Raw genomic sequence first — 17,006 nt, forward strand, 5'->3', positions numbered from 1 at the left:
AATTTAAAAGTTAATTCTGGTTGGTTTTCATTTTAAAATTAGCTGACGATTCTTCACTGTAAACTGTTTATATTAAAAATGGAGATATATATGTGTGTGTATGTGGACATGGATGTGACTTGGATTTAAATCCATGTGTAAATGTAAGATAACTTTAACTGTATGTATGTGTATGTAACTTGGATCCAACTGTGCATAGGCATGCAAGTAATTATTGTTTAGAAAAACATGTTTTAAACAGCAACCACTTGGCTTTCCTCCAGCATGGCTTGTGATGTCATCATGATGTAGCCATCTGTTACTAAGGTGATAAAGATCTATTCAGTTAACAAAAGGTAACTTAGAGATTTACACCTTGTCTTTGCCAAGTGTTCAACAGCAAGCTTCTAGAGGATTTAAATAGATGACCACATGTGTTTAATAAATAAGGTATTTGACGAATATTAAAGCTGCACCTCGATGCTTTTATACACAAGAATGTTCCTTGCTCTGGCAGCTGAACTTTGTAATTTAAGAGCCACCCAGGTGATACTCACCAGGAATTGAGATGTTCATTTCTTGTGATGCAGCAAGACAATGACCTAGGCAAAGGACTTGGAACAGCTTCTGACTCCATGAATCTTGACCCTTTGGGGGTTCAAAAAACCTTTTTATAGGGGCAACCTAGGACCACCTGTGTGTCAGACGCCTGCATTGAGATTCAACAATGGCAAAACTGCAGTTATGACATAGCATTGGGAAAGTTGAGAACCAGTGACTTGGAGAATGTTTCTCCTCATTCAAGGTCTATTCAGGCTTAAGAATGTATGTCTAGCCTCCTTGTCTTTGCTAAATTTGTTAAGCTTAAGCTATTTGAATAAACTGGGTCATATAAATGTATTATATTGATACTTTGTTTTGGTTTCTTTACTGAACACATATTTGATACTAGAAGAGCTTCAATTTAAAATTGTTGTTTTTAAGACTACTTATTATAGACTGTTAGAGAACATAAGTAAATAGTCAGTCATCTTTTAAATAATCAAGTTCTTTAATTGCAGTCATGCTAAATAATGATGTAATTAATTACAGGGATAAGCTTTTCTCAGTCCCTTGCATATGTTTTCAGGGTTGAGCTTAAAATAAATAATTAGAAACAAAGTTTGTCTATTCAGTTATACCTGGAGAGCCCTCAAACTTCACATATCTGCAGAATATGGCATTTAAAATGTTGATCTAAAAGCTTATTATATCAGACAGATGCCCAAATCCTAGCAGTGACCCAAGGTCTCCAAAGAAGATTACATACAGGGCACCACAAGGTCTCTGCCTGGACTATGGCAACACTGACCACAGGGCAAGATACCCCCAATGCAACACCTGCCGCCAGGACCTGGTTGAGACTGTGGACAAGCAGTAAGACACTGGAGAATTGACTGAACCTCTTTTGCCTAGACAAAGTAAGATCAGTCTTCCCTGTGTCCCTCTATTACAGGAAAAACTCTCCCTTATGTGCCTGATGGCTGAGGAAGATTGATGCTGTTCTGATACTTGTGCCTCCAACTCTATGGAGACCTGGGTATGGACTGGTCCCTGTCATTTATAGAGTTGGAAGCTGCTTTGTCTGCATTGAGATATAATTTATCCTTCTCAGATCTCTGATAGTACAGATGGCTAGGCTCGCTATAACTGTCAGCTAGGAAACATCAGACAACCAGATCCTTCTGCAAGGCTATAGCCAGCTTTTATGAACTTATTTGGAACCCTTAGGCCCACATTCTTAGTAACTGGGAAGAGCAGGAGTCCTAAGACCAGGAGAGAGGGAAAAATTTTAAAGAAAATGTTCTAAGATATAAAAGTTTAAGTAAGTCAGAAATGTTTAAACATGGGTCTAAAAAAGGTCTGAGGATATGAAAGCCTATAAGCATTGAGGATCTCAGAAAATGATTTAAGATATAAATGCAAACTGTAAAGATATAAATAAATGATTTAGATTATGAGCAATGTTTTGGATTGCTCTCCCCTTCTATGATATAACAATTCAGAGCTTAACATTTAATAGAGTTCTGATAAGCTGGTAGAACAATGACTACCTGTTTAGTCACAAGCTCAACATTTTACATTTATTTTGATTGTCATTTAAATATAAACTTAAAAGTGCTTCTCATCAGGCCAAAAAAAAAAAAAAAATCTCTGTCCAATTTATACCTGGCTGTCTGGACAGAAGGAAACTGCATATGCTTTTAACCCAAATCTATAGTTCCTGCTAAGAATCGAAGGTAAGAGTCCACTTCTGCTGTTTTACAGATACCCATCACCTGCTTTGTCTATGATATGGATTTCAGTACAGATTGATAATACTAATGTATCTAAAATTTTTATGTCATTTTGTAAGATAATTCATATAGGCTTCAGAGGATTAAAAGAGTCATAAAACCTGGATCCACTTCACAGAGGTTAGAAGGACTCCAGATAGGTACAGTTTAAATTTTCCCCACTTGTCTATTCCTAAGGATGGTATTTTTCCCTCTCTCCTGGTCTTGGGACTCCTGCTCTTCCCAGTTACTAAGAATGTGGACCTAAGGGTTCCAAATAAGTTCATAAATTTTAACTTCTGTCTCTAGTTTAAATTTGTCTCAACAGATTTTCACTTGGCTGGCAGACACCTCCAAGCTTTAGTTGCTGATTACACTGCTCCAGACAACTATGAGTTCTGGACTTGCTAAAAGCTGATGTGGACCAGCCCAGCCAATGTGATTGTTCCCTGTCTCTACAGCCAAGTTTGATGGCCACATGCTTCTGACAAATGCCCCATTGCCAAGCCTTTGACTAGCCTTTCAGCCTTTTTGGGGGGCCTTAATACAACACCCCAATGCCAGTTCAAAGGAGTTCCAGAAGAGAATAACTTGTCCTATGTTCCCTGTCTAGAATATGCTGGCTCAAAAAGAAACTCCCCGGCATAGGGGCAAGAGAGCTAACTATAATGCCCATTGACATACCAGGAAAATAGATTCAGAGTTGTCAATTGATAAATTTATTAACAAAATGGCTCTGCAATAAGATAAGACACTTGAGCGTCTTTGTGCAGAACCAAAGAAGTATTATATAAGACCATAATCTGGTTGTACTCAGAGATCAGAACTACAGGGCCTTAAGAATGTAAGACAATAGACACAGATGTCACTGCCTAGAATAATCTGTTAGCTAATGGATCTGAAGTCTCAATACCCTTGAACCTCTGGACAGGTAGGAATCATGATTGAGTCCTGTCATTGGTACTTGTGAAAGGGGGAATGTGAAGGCAATATGAAGGCCTAGACTTGACTTTACAGACTCCATCTTAGGGAAGACTCGACCACCTTAGACCACCTGGTGACAGGGGGCTGTACTCAGTTCCAGGAAGAACTTCAGGAATGTGCCATGATAACTCAAACAGATACCCTAGAAGTGACCAATTAAGAAACAGGGCAGTAAAGTTTAACAAGATCCAGATGCTCCTGCAGACATCCTGTTGGCGGTTTATGGCCCTTGCAGATACCTAGATATCCTGTCAGCACGTTGTGGTTCCATGCCAAAAGTCTAACCCAATAGTTTCAAATGTGATTTCATGCTGAAAGTCTAGACCAATTGTTTCAAAAAATCACCTTTCCCCATATCCCTTCTACCCAATCCGAAAACGCCAAGGCATGTAATTCCTGGCTTGTGTTTTTTTCCCTTTAAAACCCCTCCTATTCCTGAGCCCAGGGCTGCAGCTGCATTTCCCTCCATCCACCAGGTGGTGGTCCAGGTTTGAATCTGATAATAAAAAGACCTTTGTGTGCTTGCATTGGAAACGGTTTTTGGTGGTCTTTGGGGGTTTTGCTATACAGGTACAAAAGTGCCTCAATGAGCTCGTAGAATTCTTGTTGCTGTTTTTTATCTGGGCAAAGGAAACATGCATAGAAGTTGTATTCTTTAGTATTTTTAGGCTAACATGAATAACTTGGAAAGCTACATAGTTAAGATACTTAATAGAGACAGAAATTATTTGGTGATACTTGTGTATTTATATTCTAATATTTAAATATTTTTTAAATTATCAACTATTTTTTAATCTTTGCCTTTTTACTATTTTCTGTTCTTCAACTTCCACTACTACTGGCTCCTGACATAGAACATCTGTACATTTGTAAGAAAAATACCAAGTATGTTCATGTGAGAGAGAGCTAGAGGGAAGCAAAGTACTGAGGTATGTCCTACTCAGAGGAGTAAAGCCTGCATCGTAGGTCTTGCTGATCTTCTTTCAGAGAAAACTTCAATGCTCAGGTTTTTTTTAAATGAATCTAATATACACCAGTAATAGAAAACAAATTATAAATAAAATAATGTCTTAAAATTCACATTTGTATACAATTTAAATGTATATTTTAAATTTCATAGCTGAATTGAATGTTATCCTTTTTTTCTTTCTATTGAATATTAGTATCTTTTCCAGAACTGCTTTTAGTGCTATTTGACTTAACAAGAGTCTTGTAATAATGGAGGAAATAATCTATCTGGGGACTTGTCCCAGGAGAAAACTGAGTCTCCTTTATTCAGCAGTCATTAATTGCCTGTAGCTCTTCATATAAGTGTGTGGCATTGTGAATTTTTCCTCCCCATGCTGGCAGGTCATCCTTATGTGGTTTTGTTTAGACAATCACATTGTTGACACATGAACAACACAAAATGAACTCAGTAGGCTGTGTGAGTATATATGTATATATATACATATACATACACAAAGCATATAGTATATAATATACAATATATTATATATAACATATACATGATATATATGATACATACAATATATTTCTTTATTTATAGTTCAATGCACACATAAACTACAATACATTATTGTATATATGCTATATATACAGGGCATATTCATGTATATACACCTTATATATATATTCATATATATGCAATAATAAGATGAGGTCATGAATTTGAGAGGTTATGGGGGAAGTGAGAGGGGTAGGAAGAGGAGTGGAAATGATGTACATACACTACAAATATATGAAATTCTCAAAAAACTTTAAAAAACTGAATTTAACAAAAGGATTATATTAAAGTTCTGAATGTCTCACAGAGACATTTCTATAGAAGAAAATTATAAATACATCTTTCAAAAAAGCGAATATCTCTTTCCAAGTTTTATAGGTTAAGAAATAGAATTTTTAGACTTACTTTTGTAGCAAACTCAGCATTCTATTTATCTATATATTACTTTTTCAGAATATGTAATGTTTAAAGCCAGAAGTATTTTGTGTGTTCATCAATTCTTAGTAAATTGTAGAACTGACATAGAAGTGCCCAGCTGTTGAAATTCCATAGCAGAATTAAGTACACTCACTTCTAAGGAGAAAATAAGAATATTAACACTAGAAGAAATGGGAAGAAGCTCCTCTTATATTGGCTAATTGTGAACTTCTCTTCCTGTGGTAGCGGTGCTGGCAAGTCTGTCCTCCACTGCTAAACTGTTAGGAAGCACCCTTCACATGTGAGCAATGAGGCAAATCCTGGTTCCTTTTCTCTCTGAACATCTGAGGTGCTCTTTGGCACACGGTAAACGCCAGTGCTCTATCATTCCACGGTAGAGGAAGTGGGATTGGTGGCAAACACACTTGCTCATCATTACGTAACAAAATCACCTTCCAGTTCCTGACATCTAGGGTAAAAGGCATGTTTAGGTATCTTCACGGGCATAGCTCTCAAAAACCTGTAAAATGTAATATAAAAGCATTATTCTCAGAAGATTCTTGTTTTCTCCACGCAGAATACTTGATTCAAGGATTAAAATGTTTTGTGGTAAAATTAGCCTTGAGATGGTTGGGACATGGGTAGTGGAAGGAAAGCAGAATTCACTCTTTTCTCATAATTTAGGACCTTAGAGCTGGGCCCAAGATGTAAGAGCAAGACATCTCCAGCAAAAAGTGGATGGAAGAGTAGTTGCGATGTACAAAGGCCTTAGAAGGGTGGAAGTAGTTTTAGGATTGACGGTTAATTCCAAAGGATGTTTCCTAAAGAAGGCCACATTCTTCACCTCCAGCTCTTTCTGATATAACTATCTTAAGTGCCAGAGCAGTTGATCAATTGCAGATGGCTGGGAGTAAACATCATTCCTTAGAAAATTCTAGACAGCTAAGAATAAATTTGATTTATTAGCCCAAAAAGAACCAGTGAAGAATAAATAAATTTTCTGAGAGCTTTCTTAAAAAAGTGCAGAATATTTATTAATAAGTTGGTTATTTGTTGCGGAATATTTGTTTACACTGTATGAAGGTATGACACCATGACTGCTTTAATGAAGAGCTGAATAGCCAATAGCGAGGCAGGAGAGAATTGGCGGGACTTCCAGGCAAAAAGAGGAACTCGGGATGAATCTAGGCTTGAGCGGAATGCCAGGGAGACTTTGAAGAAGTTGGACACATGCACAGAGGAGAAGTAACTAAGCCACATGGCAGAAAAACAGGTTAATTTATGTTGTAAGAGCTAGTTGGGGAAAAGCCTAAGCTAAGGGCAAGCTTTCCTAATTAATAATAAGTCCCCATGTTGTTATTTGTGAGCTGACAGTCCAAAAAAAGTCCAACTAAGGTTATTTGTACAATTTCTACCTGATCCCACTGTGATCAAGTTTCCTGTGTCCAGATCTCCCTAAGATGAAGAGAAGGAAGGCTGTATTCAATTCAAAATACAAGTAGTTTTATGTGTCTTAGGACAGGGACAATTTTCAATATTACTGTTGTTAATGTTACTCTTATTGGAACGGAAAGTTATTTTCACAACGTTGCTTCCTATTGTTCTGTACAGGAGCCTCAGGAGTCATGACCTCTTCGTGTAGAAGTGGAAGGTGAGGCCTGATGGGCTCCGATGTTTTATTCCTGGAATCAAAGCTGAGCTCTTGACTGGGCTGCGATAAACCACAGGTCCTTATGCACATGAAGTATTTATACTTTTTAAAGATTTTAAATAAAATTTTTTTGCTTCTCTCCACAATATTCATTAGTTCTAATCATATTATGGTCCCAATGTAGCTATTTTAAAGTGAAATTAAAAGGCAGCCCAGCTTTGGAGGGTAAGAATTATTGAAAGAGGTGTCTAGAGGGCCATTTAAAAATTTCAAGTGAAAAAGGGAGAGGGAGTATGTGTGTATGAGAGCTATTCTTTTCCTTTTAAAAATTAAGAAATCAAATATAGAAATAGTCTAATTTACATTAATGACCTGCAATCTATGAAACAATTTTTAACCATTTTAAAGTGAAAGGCTGGTGATTATGTGGGTAAGTAGATGGCAATAATAACCATAAATCTTTGAACGCTGTGAATGTGCTAGGTAATAGTGTATAAAAATGAGTTGGCTCAGTTCCTGGCCTGAGAACTTTCATAAGGAACGCCTAGCCATCATCCTGAGCCCCTGAGAGAGTGCAGTTAACTGTCTCTATTTGTCATGACACTTGAAGGACCGGCGTTTTCCTTTCTGGCATCTTGACCAAGCCTATGTACACTGTCCCAGTGAGGTCCTCAAATGACCTCTGCCCATCTTAAGCTCCATCCCAGGAAAAGACTGGCCAAGGGTAGTTTAAGAGCTGAGCATACTGATGTGGCTAAACATGTCATCCTAAGTGGACTCCAAAGGTGAACATGAATCCCCCATGGTGGTATTTCAGAGTCCTTGCTGCCTTTCTTCAAACAATCCACAAGGGCATAGCATACATCTGCTGCTGACATTCTAGTCTCCCTATCCCTGGGCCAAGTCTTATTGAGAAGAACACACATTTCCCCCAACCCCATGGGGCAATAAAGAATGAGGATGGAGGGTGGAGGCATGGAAGAAAGAAGTGAAAAGGGAGACACATCTGAACTTAAATGTGAGTAGAAGAACACAGTGAGAAGGCTACAGCCATCAGATAGTTCTCTATGGAGGAGAGCAGTCCTGGAATGTGGGGGTTACCCGAGATGTGCAAGAACTACAGGTTTGATGCAAGACAGTCTAGCTATCCTGTTTCCTTGTTTGAGATCCCACATCATTCTTGAGAGACAAAGAACCATGGCAGTTAATATAAAAAGCAGTAAGAAACAGACTCAATGTCACTTTGAGCAATGCCATGCACGAGCTCTTAAGGAATTCCTCCCTGTCCGTGTAGAGGTCACGAGTGCCATGTGAAGTGCCCTTGACTGTGCCGCAACAATTAGTACTCTTTGTCATAACTTTTATATCTCAACTACAATCCTAAGGGCCTTAAGACGAATCATTAACGGTAATTATGGGGACATGTTATGCTTAAGGAAGAATGAATTTGTTCTTATTTCATAGGTCAATACTATAGACAGAAGTTCAAATTTCCACCTTATTTTTACTGATAAGACTGCACTTAGAATTATCTGTAGAGAGGTGGCTATATAGCAAATGGGCTTGGCATGCACTAAGGGAATGAGAAGGCTACAAATGATGCTTTTTCTTAAACCCTGGAAAATTCCACCTTGATTTAGCATTGGTAGAATTGTTAATAAAAACTTCTTTGCACATCATGTAGAAACAGCACAGCCCAGCCCGTATCAACTTTATGCTCCAATAAACAAGACAATAATGACAAATTATCAAAGCAGGACTCAGATGTGACCCTCAATTGGGAGAGCAGCAATTTAATGAAGACAAAAGCTAGGTGAAAGCTGCTAATATCATTTACTGATAAACAGATTTTCTCGAGAGGCTCCTAGTCGAATCCCCCAAGGACCCATAAACCTGCATAATTCCATTTAAAATATTGTGCAATTCACTAAATTAGTCTTTGAACATCCTTACTATCCAATTACGAAGCCCCAGCATGGACAGAATAATGAAATTTTTCAAACTGTGGAATGCATGTGGTCTTAACAAACTTATGACAAACACCAAAATTAGCTTTCAATTTTGAGGCCAATGTGGCTCCCTTTAATACCTCAAGTCAAAGTGGCAACAATAAAACACGGTTGCAGGGCTAAGCAGAACAGGAGAAAAATAAATCCTGACTCCTCAGAATTCTGAACACGGTATACCTTCAGGAAAAAAAAATCATAAGAAGTTGAGTGATGTTCTGCATTTGCAAGCTATTTGGTCGCTTAAAACCTAGTAAAAGCTTTACTGAATAAAGGGTACAAAATACCTTCTGGACAGTTCTATCTTCCAGGCAGGCAGCAAAAGCCGAGAGTTTGAGGAAGTGAAATTTATTTCTGCTCAAGAATTGCAAGCTGCATTATTAAAGTCATTTGTCATGGTTTGAATATTTCTGCCTGATTCACCATTAAATTGGCCTTCTAATTACCAACTTTGTCATGAAAAGTGGTCTGGCTGTTTCATTCACCAGAAAACTTCAATTCTTTAATCATCTCTTGTTTCATGAACAAAAATAAATAAATAAATAAAAGGAGAAAAACAGAAAGATAGATACAACAGAAAACAAACTATATATTTTAGACTCTAAGATCTTAAAGGAAATTACAAAAGAGTGGCTGTACATTTTACAGATGCCGATGAGTACCTAGTCAGTGATTGTCTCATCTTCATAAAGGAACTTGCCGGCATAATCCTACTATTTGGTTATAAAACATGAACATGGAACCTCTTGCAATAAGTCCCCCCAAACAAGGGGTACCAGCTAGAATCGTATTGTACCAGCCAGGGTATTTTTTTTTCTTCTCTCATTTTCTAGCTTCTTGGTGGCTACACTTAATTTGCGAAGGTAAAAATGGTCTCATATTCAAGGCTTCTTCTAGCAGCCCTGTGAAGTCTTGGACAAATCGTTTGCAGTTAATGTTAGTCTATTTCTAGTGTTGTAACAACGTCCCTGAGACAACCAATGAAAAGGAGAAGATATCTATCTGGGCGTATGGTTTCAGGGGTTCCAGCCCATGGTTGTTCAGGACTTTGGAACAGCAGGACGGCAGGACAGCACACACAGTGAGCAAAGCTCTGAGTCTTCAGGAAGCAGAGAGAGAGACAGAGAGAGAGAGACATGGCCAGAGGTCCCAAAATTCTCTTCAGGGACGTGCTCCCAAGGACTCTACTTTCCTCCACCAGCCCCACTCTCTAAAGGTTCTTACCTCCCAGGAGATGGGGACTGAGCCTTTAGCATCGGTGTCATTGAAGATTCAAACCACGGGGACAGAGACATTATCTTTCTTTCTAATCAATTTCTGTTGGATAAAATGTTACAATGGATGGTAATATTTGGGAAAAAAGAAGGCTAACCCACTAACATTATGAGGATAGTTTCAGAAATTGCCTAGTTATATCCCATATTGGAGAAGCAGCCATAAAACAAAATAAAATTAGTGAAAATGTTTGCAGATACAGAGGGATTTTATAAGTTCCTTGATCTCACAGCTAGTAAGAGGTAGAACCATGTGTTGAATCACTGTCAACTAGAATCTGTGGAGCTGATAAACGCAACAATCCCCCTGTTTGAATGGAAAACACTAAGTTCGGTGCCTAGGGTGTTTGTATGCATCAAATCTGTGAACTAGCAAGGCTCTGTGTAGGTTATCACTTTTTAAAAAAAGATTTCTTTTCTTTTTAATTATCTGTATATGGTGTCTGTATGTGAGAATGTGCATGTGAGTACAGAGGTGTCAGATCCCCTGGAGCTGGAGTTACAGGTGGATGTGAGTCATCTCATGTGGGTACTGGAAACTGAACTCAAGTCCTATGTAAGAGCAGAACCACTGAACTATCTCCCCATCCCCCAGACTATCTTTGAAAAAAGGGGTATGTAGTACAATATTTTCTTTTCAGAAGTGAATCTTTTTACTTGTGCAGAGGTAGCTAACACCCAAACTAAAGAACTTGACAAGTACATTACTGGGATTAATTTCATAGTACACTTCTTTTACATCTTCTGTTCTGGGAGTGATCTTGGGATAAACATTTTCTATTGGCCTCTGTGGGTGGTAAAACAAGTGAAACATCAGCATATAGTCTGAGTGCTGAAAACATAGTTTCACATGTTCTTATTTCATTTAGTTACTGTCTTTGCTCGAGGAAAATTGCACTTGTTAATGAGAGGTTTATCACAACATAATTAGTTCATAGCCTTGAGACAATTGTGTGTATGTTCTGGTACATTCTAGAACATATAGAATTTGACCTACTAGTTTCATTACATTTTTTTTAACATAGAACCAAAAGTGGAGAAATTTTAAGAGTCTTGAATACCATAAAATATGAAATTGGATATTTGTCTTTTAAACCTTGAATGGTTTTTGAGAATAAAAGAATGCTACTAACAGCTGTTTTAAAACCAACAAAGCTAAACCAAATACCACCGCCCCCACCCCCCGGAAAAAAAACACAGACTCTTTTTCACTTTAATGGTATCTTCATGTCTTATATTTCTATAAGTGGTTTACCCCTCATTTTTTTCTAAATTATAACTTCCAATGCCCATAAAAAACCAATGTAATAGCATTTTTGGAGTCCTGTTACATTTAAATAAATATTTATTCTGTGCTCAGTTCCAGTTGAAAATGTCAGTAACATAAAATTTAAGCTTGTGCAGTCATGTTGCTTTAGAATTTTGAAAACAGTTTTTCAGAATTTTGAAAACAGTTTTTCAATTTCTACTTCCCAGTGCTGTTTTTGAGAAGAACAGAACTGTTCTGGTCATGGGTTTTTTGACATGCAATGGCCTGTCTTTAGCATCTCTCTCTCTCTCTCTCTCTCTCTCTCTCTCTCTCTCTCTCTCTCTCTCTCTCTCTCTCTCTCTCTCTCTCTCTGTTTGTTGAAATATTTAAGAGTTTCCTTGATGTTCTAATGATTTATAATAATGTGATTGTTCTTTGGTTTGGTCTTTAGGTTGGATACTACACTATCATTATAACTGGGACACAAATATCCATCAGTTGTAAAGGCTTTTCTTGTGTTGTTTCTTAGATTATCTCCTTAAGATAAATGCCATGTTTTTTTCTCATTGGGGAATGTTAGCTTTGAATCTCTAGGTGTGTGTGTGTGTGTGTGTGTGTGTGTGTGTGTGTGTGTGTGTGTGTGTGTATTCATTTCGAATGCCCACAGAGATCAGGAAATTACTAAGGATCCATAGGTAATGGCTTTAAGGAAAGGTTAAAAGTGAATTATAGAGGAGGAAAGACTAAAGGGTGCATTGAGTGAGGGTAGGGTAGAGGAGGGAGTATGGGAAGGATAAATAGCACTAGATGCCTTTGGAAAAAAACATATGGGAACCTACTACTGTAGAAGACTTCATGTATATATGAAATATATGTGTATATTATACACACAGCTCCATAAAAGGGATTAAATTGGAGTTACCTCGTAACAGGACAGTAATTATACATTATGCCCTACTATACATCAGAGGATAACTAATGAAAAGCTCAGTGCCAGGAATGGTTTACTTTTCAAAGATTTGGTGAAGAGTGATGTCTCATAGATCATCCCCAAACATTACAGGCTACTGTCATTGCTCTTGGTTACCATCCAGAACTAGGTGGTAAGACCCAATTGCTAAAGACGCCACACACTTGAGAGAAATCAAACTCGCAGGAAACTGAGGCTTCATATCCCCTGACTACCTCTCATAGTGCCAGAAGGTACAATGTACACTACCAGAGGAGAAAATAAATGAGAAATCATACCCCCATATGAACCACACATGCTACAATGATGACTTTCCTGGTAAGATATGCCCACTGAGGTGCACTGGCATGCACATTATGACAATGACCAACTACTTTCTTTGTTTTTATTTTATTTCATGTGCATTAGTGTTTTTGCCTGCATGTATGTCTGTATAAGGGTGTTGGATCCCCTGGAACTGGAGTTACAGACAGTTGTGAGCTACCATGTGAGTACTGGAATTGAGTCTCGGCCCTTTGGAAGAGCAGCCAGTGCTCTAAATTACTGAGCCATCTCGCCAACCCCAACCAACCACTTTCTGATTGGATTTAACTTCTGCTTCACAATAGATCAGTGAATCTCTCAATTCACATCTGAGAAACTTCTCTTGGCAGAAGATGGTGATTGACGCAGTGGCCCACACCTGGCCCAGGTGAGGAGGATTAGAGACTACAGAACTCTCAGCCTTAAAGGGAGTGTGTACACCACACCCCCTTCCCGAGACTACAGAATCATTGTGGAAGAAATGATTGAAGTGGATGACTAGGCCATGGATGACTACAAGAAACACCTGGACACAGCAGGGCCGCTGCACGTAGGAACACACAGTAGTTGGGACAGCATCTACAAAACCTGAGCAAGCCTCAGACCAAATCCCAGCGTGGAGAGGGGAGTTGGGCACCCAAAGCCCACCCCTGGGGTGGAGTTATTGGCAGTGATTAGCTGCTGAGAGAAGGAAAGACAGCTTCCTTTAGGAGTGCAACCCCTGGTAATCCCTCCTCCAGTGCAAGACCACACACCCAGGAACGTTTGTGCCGCACAGATCAGTCTTGAAGGATTTAAAGAAAGCTACAGAAATGGGTGAGTAGGGAAGGAGCGTGGTCCTGGGGCGGATTAAAGGAGGGCGGTGAACACGATCAAAACACAGTACATAGAACTCAAAGTGCGCAAGAAAAACCAAAATGTGTACTCTCTTTAATAATTTCTTTTTCACTCACCCGCTGTTTTGTCTTTCTGATACATTTTGGAAAATTTATAAGTCTTGTCTACCTTCTTACTATTTTATCTTAGTTTTATAATTGTTATGTTACAGATCCTGTAGCACTGAAATCAGGTTGTTGACCCTCTGCAGTTTGCCCACCACGCAAAGAACCAGTGCCGCAAACTGAGAGCACACAGATCCTTCAGGGGACGAGGTCCTGGAAAGCAAGCCCAGTTTCACCAAACCTATAAAAGTCAGTCTATCCTCTGTTCAGGAGAATTCTCTGAAGGCTTGTCTCCTCCCCCACTTCCTCCTCTATTTCCTCCTCCTCTTACTCCCCCTTCTCCTCCTCCTCCTCCTCCTCCTCCTCCTCCTCCTCCTCCTCCTCCTCCTCCTCCTCTTTCTCCTCTTTCTCCTCCTCCTCATAGTTTTCTAAATGTTTTCTCACTTCAAGTTCTGATCGTGGCTGACTCTAGTGCTGAGGCTCCCTCTCCTAATAAAGCACTTTCTAAACAGTAGCTGGTCTCAACGTCCCTGTTCACTCACAGGTTATTATTGTTCTCTGTTCCTTGGTACTCTGTTCCTTGGTTATTATTGTACTCTGTTCCAGGTACAGCATCCTGTTTGTATTTCATAGGTGCAATCTCTTAACTCTCCAAGCATGTTATGAGTTTTGAGTTTCTTATATGTTTCTGTTTTGTCTGTCTACTCTGGATTCATTTGTTTATGTAATTATTTTATACTTTACATAGTAAAGCATTTTTACAAATGCCTGGTGATTCTATGCTATTGGTGATTGCTACAGATGAGGCTGTGAGGAGCAGACTTTGTTTACTGTTTTCCAAATCAAAACAAAACAGAATAAGCCCCAAAACATATACACATGCACACACGTGCACACATGTACACAAACATACTCAAACACACACACAAATATACACACATATACACTCATAACACACACATACAGAAACACAACCATACACACACATACATGCACATACATATACACATACACAAACACACGCACATATACGCATGCACGATGCACATCCCAAACCAAATGAAACCCCTCTAATCTCCCTGGAAGATAATATATTCAATGACTGTTGATGTCTTTTTAGCTCCAACATCTGTTTTGCTTTGTAACCATCAGATACTTGTTTCCTCAAACTTCTCTGTGAATTATGGGACAATTTAGTTTACCTGTGTTTTAACCATATCTCGGCCAACATTTATATCTCAATTTCTTTCACTGTGCTAAATCTGTTCCCACCCCTTCAATAAACCCATTACCACCCTTCTACAAGTTTTACCCACGTTTGTGAACACCCAAGTGTGTGGAGAGGCCAGAGGCCAGCTGCAGGCATTGGTCCTCAGGAGTCATCCACTTGGTGAGATATTCTTGCTAGCATGGTGCTCACTGCGTGGGCTAGCCCATTGTCCCAGGGATCTGCATATCTCCACCTCTCTAGCACTGAGATTTTTAAGGGTGTGTCATGACACTCAGTTTTTTTTTTTTAGTTTTACATGGGTTCTGAGGATGAAATTCAAGTCCTCCTGTTTGCATAACTGAGCTAGCCTCCCAACTCCTTCCATTGCTATCTTTCAGAAATCAGATGAAAACTTTGCACTATTTCACAATTTTTGAGGAGAACATTTGTCCTAAAAAACACAGCTTTTGCCCCAATACTAAGTTCAACAGGTAAACAACACAATGGGGTGGGTATCTGCTCATGGCCAAATTTAGCAACTGTTTTGGAGGCAACGAAAAATCCAGAGATCAAGCAGAAACCCTGATCAGAGATCTGAAGCCGAAGAATACTTCTGACTTCACAGGGATCCCTGCTGAAGTATCAAAGCAGGCAGCCTCAAGCAAATAGGACAGCGCTGAACTTGAATCAGAATGGGAATTGGAAGAGAAGTGGGGGATTTGGAGAGGAAAAAAAAAGTTAAAGTAAAACATAGACCTGCGATGTGAGCAGTTGACATTAAAAAAAAAAAATTAAATGATGAGCTTGTGGTTTTAATACCACGGCTGCATCCAGCCCTCTGAATCTTTTTATCATACCTAAAGAAATGTTCATTCATCTTTCAGGAATACATTAGAGCCGTACAGTTTTCCCACAGGCAAAAGCATTATACATATTTGCAAATGTCTTACATAATGATGTGAATCCTATGCACAGGGATGTTTTGATGAGCGGTGGAAACAATGCAGCCATTTCCAGTCTGTTCCATTAGCTCCCTCAGATCCTGGGAAGAGAAGTTCTCTTTGTTGTTTGTGCTTTCCAAATGTTAGAAAGAATGGTGCTTAGAATTCATGGCACTGCTCAAGACAGGCCACCCAACTGTTATCTGAAGAAAACATGGACTCTTAGTTCACATGTTTCATCTCTTATTTTGATCATTGTTTTTAATCACTTTATTTAGACTATATTGTTATTCAGAAAACAATTCCAGTTTTTTAAAATTTTACAGGTATTTTTAGTTGATCACAGAAAGTAAAAATGAAATTCTAATTCCCAGCATAGGTACAAATTATGTTTTTACTCATTATTACAGCCAATTTGGGTTTAAAATGGATTTTCCAACAGAAACTTAAAGGCACGACTTTCTATAGGATCCAGTTGTCAATATAAATAAGAAAAAGAGAGAAAGAAAGAAAAGCCACATTTACAGCTAGCTTTGTATTCCTGCGAAAACTCCACTTTCATTATACCCCTGGCTACAGGCAGCCTATTACAGCCATTGTTTAATTTGTGTCCTGATCTTACAGATGACACTTGTCTCTTGGGGCAGCTGATAGAAGACAGCCCCCTTCTCTCTTGTGTCAATTCTTTTGTGAACCTTTATAATTAACTACTTAACAAATTGAAGGAAATGAACCTTCAGCAGCAAAATATATCCTGAAGTTAAGCCAACCATAAGACAGGCAGAACAGATACATGAATGTCTCCTTAACAATTGTTGAGCTGTCTCAAGGGTGAGGGGCAGTCTACCAGCAACAGACTGCAAGGAAAGCCTTAGAAGTGATATTTCTGATGACTCCCCATCCAAATGCCTGTTAGCTTTCTCAAGAAAAAACACACATTAGAAAAAGACACACATTCCAAAGCACTGTAGCTACTTCTCTTTTTGAATGCTTTATTTTGCAGGAAAAATATGTCAAAAGTTTGGTTTTGAAAGACATAGAATCCCTGGGCCTCTGACTTTGAGATTAAATGCAAATAAATAAGTAAAGCTTACATCTTCTAGGCTGAAGTATTTAAGTATAGAAAATGGCATCTGTGTAGATTAAGATATTAATGAATTTGTTTTCAGAATCTATAATGGGGACCCTAAGAGCAGGGTGCCATCATTAGGAACGTTTCCCTTTTTATTACTAATTAGACTTCTAAATGTGAGTGTAAA

General features: G+C 38.6%; 1 long non-coding RNA gene across 1 annotated transcript; it reads left to right on the plus strand.

The window, feature by feature from the left end:
• Window positions 1-329: 329 nt before the first annotated feature.
• Window positions 330-7,001, plus strand: LOC131920019 (uncharacterized). The gene is made up of 3 exons (XR_009381486.1): window positions 330-429; window positions 4,133-4,207; window positions 6,814-7,001. It is a non-coding gene; the product is annotated as an uncharacterized LOC131920019 (long non-coding RNA).
• The last annotated feature ends 10,005 nt before the right edge of the window (window positions 7,002-17,006 follow it).

The sequence above is a fragment of the Peromyscus eremicus genome, chromosome 9 (assembly GCF_949786415.1).
Source record: "Peromyscus eremicus chromosome 9, PerEre_H2_v1, whole genome shotgun sequence".
NCBI lineage: Eukaryota > Metazoa > Chordata > Mammalia > Rodentia > Cricetidae > Peromyscus > Peromyscus eremicus.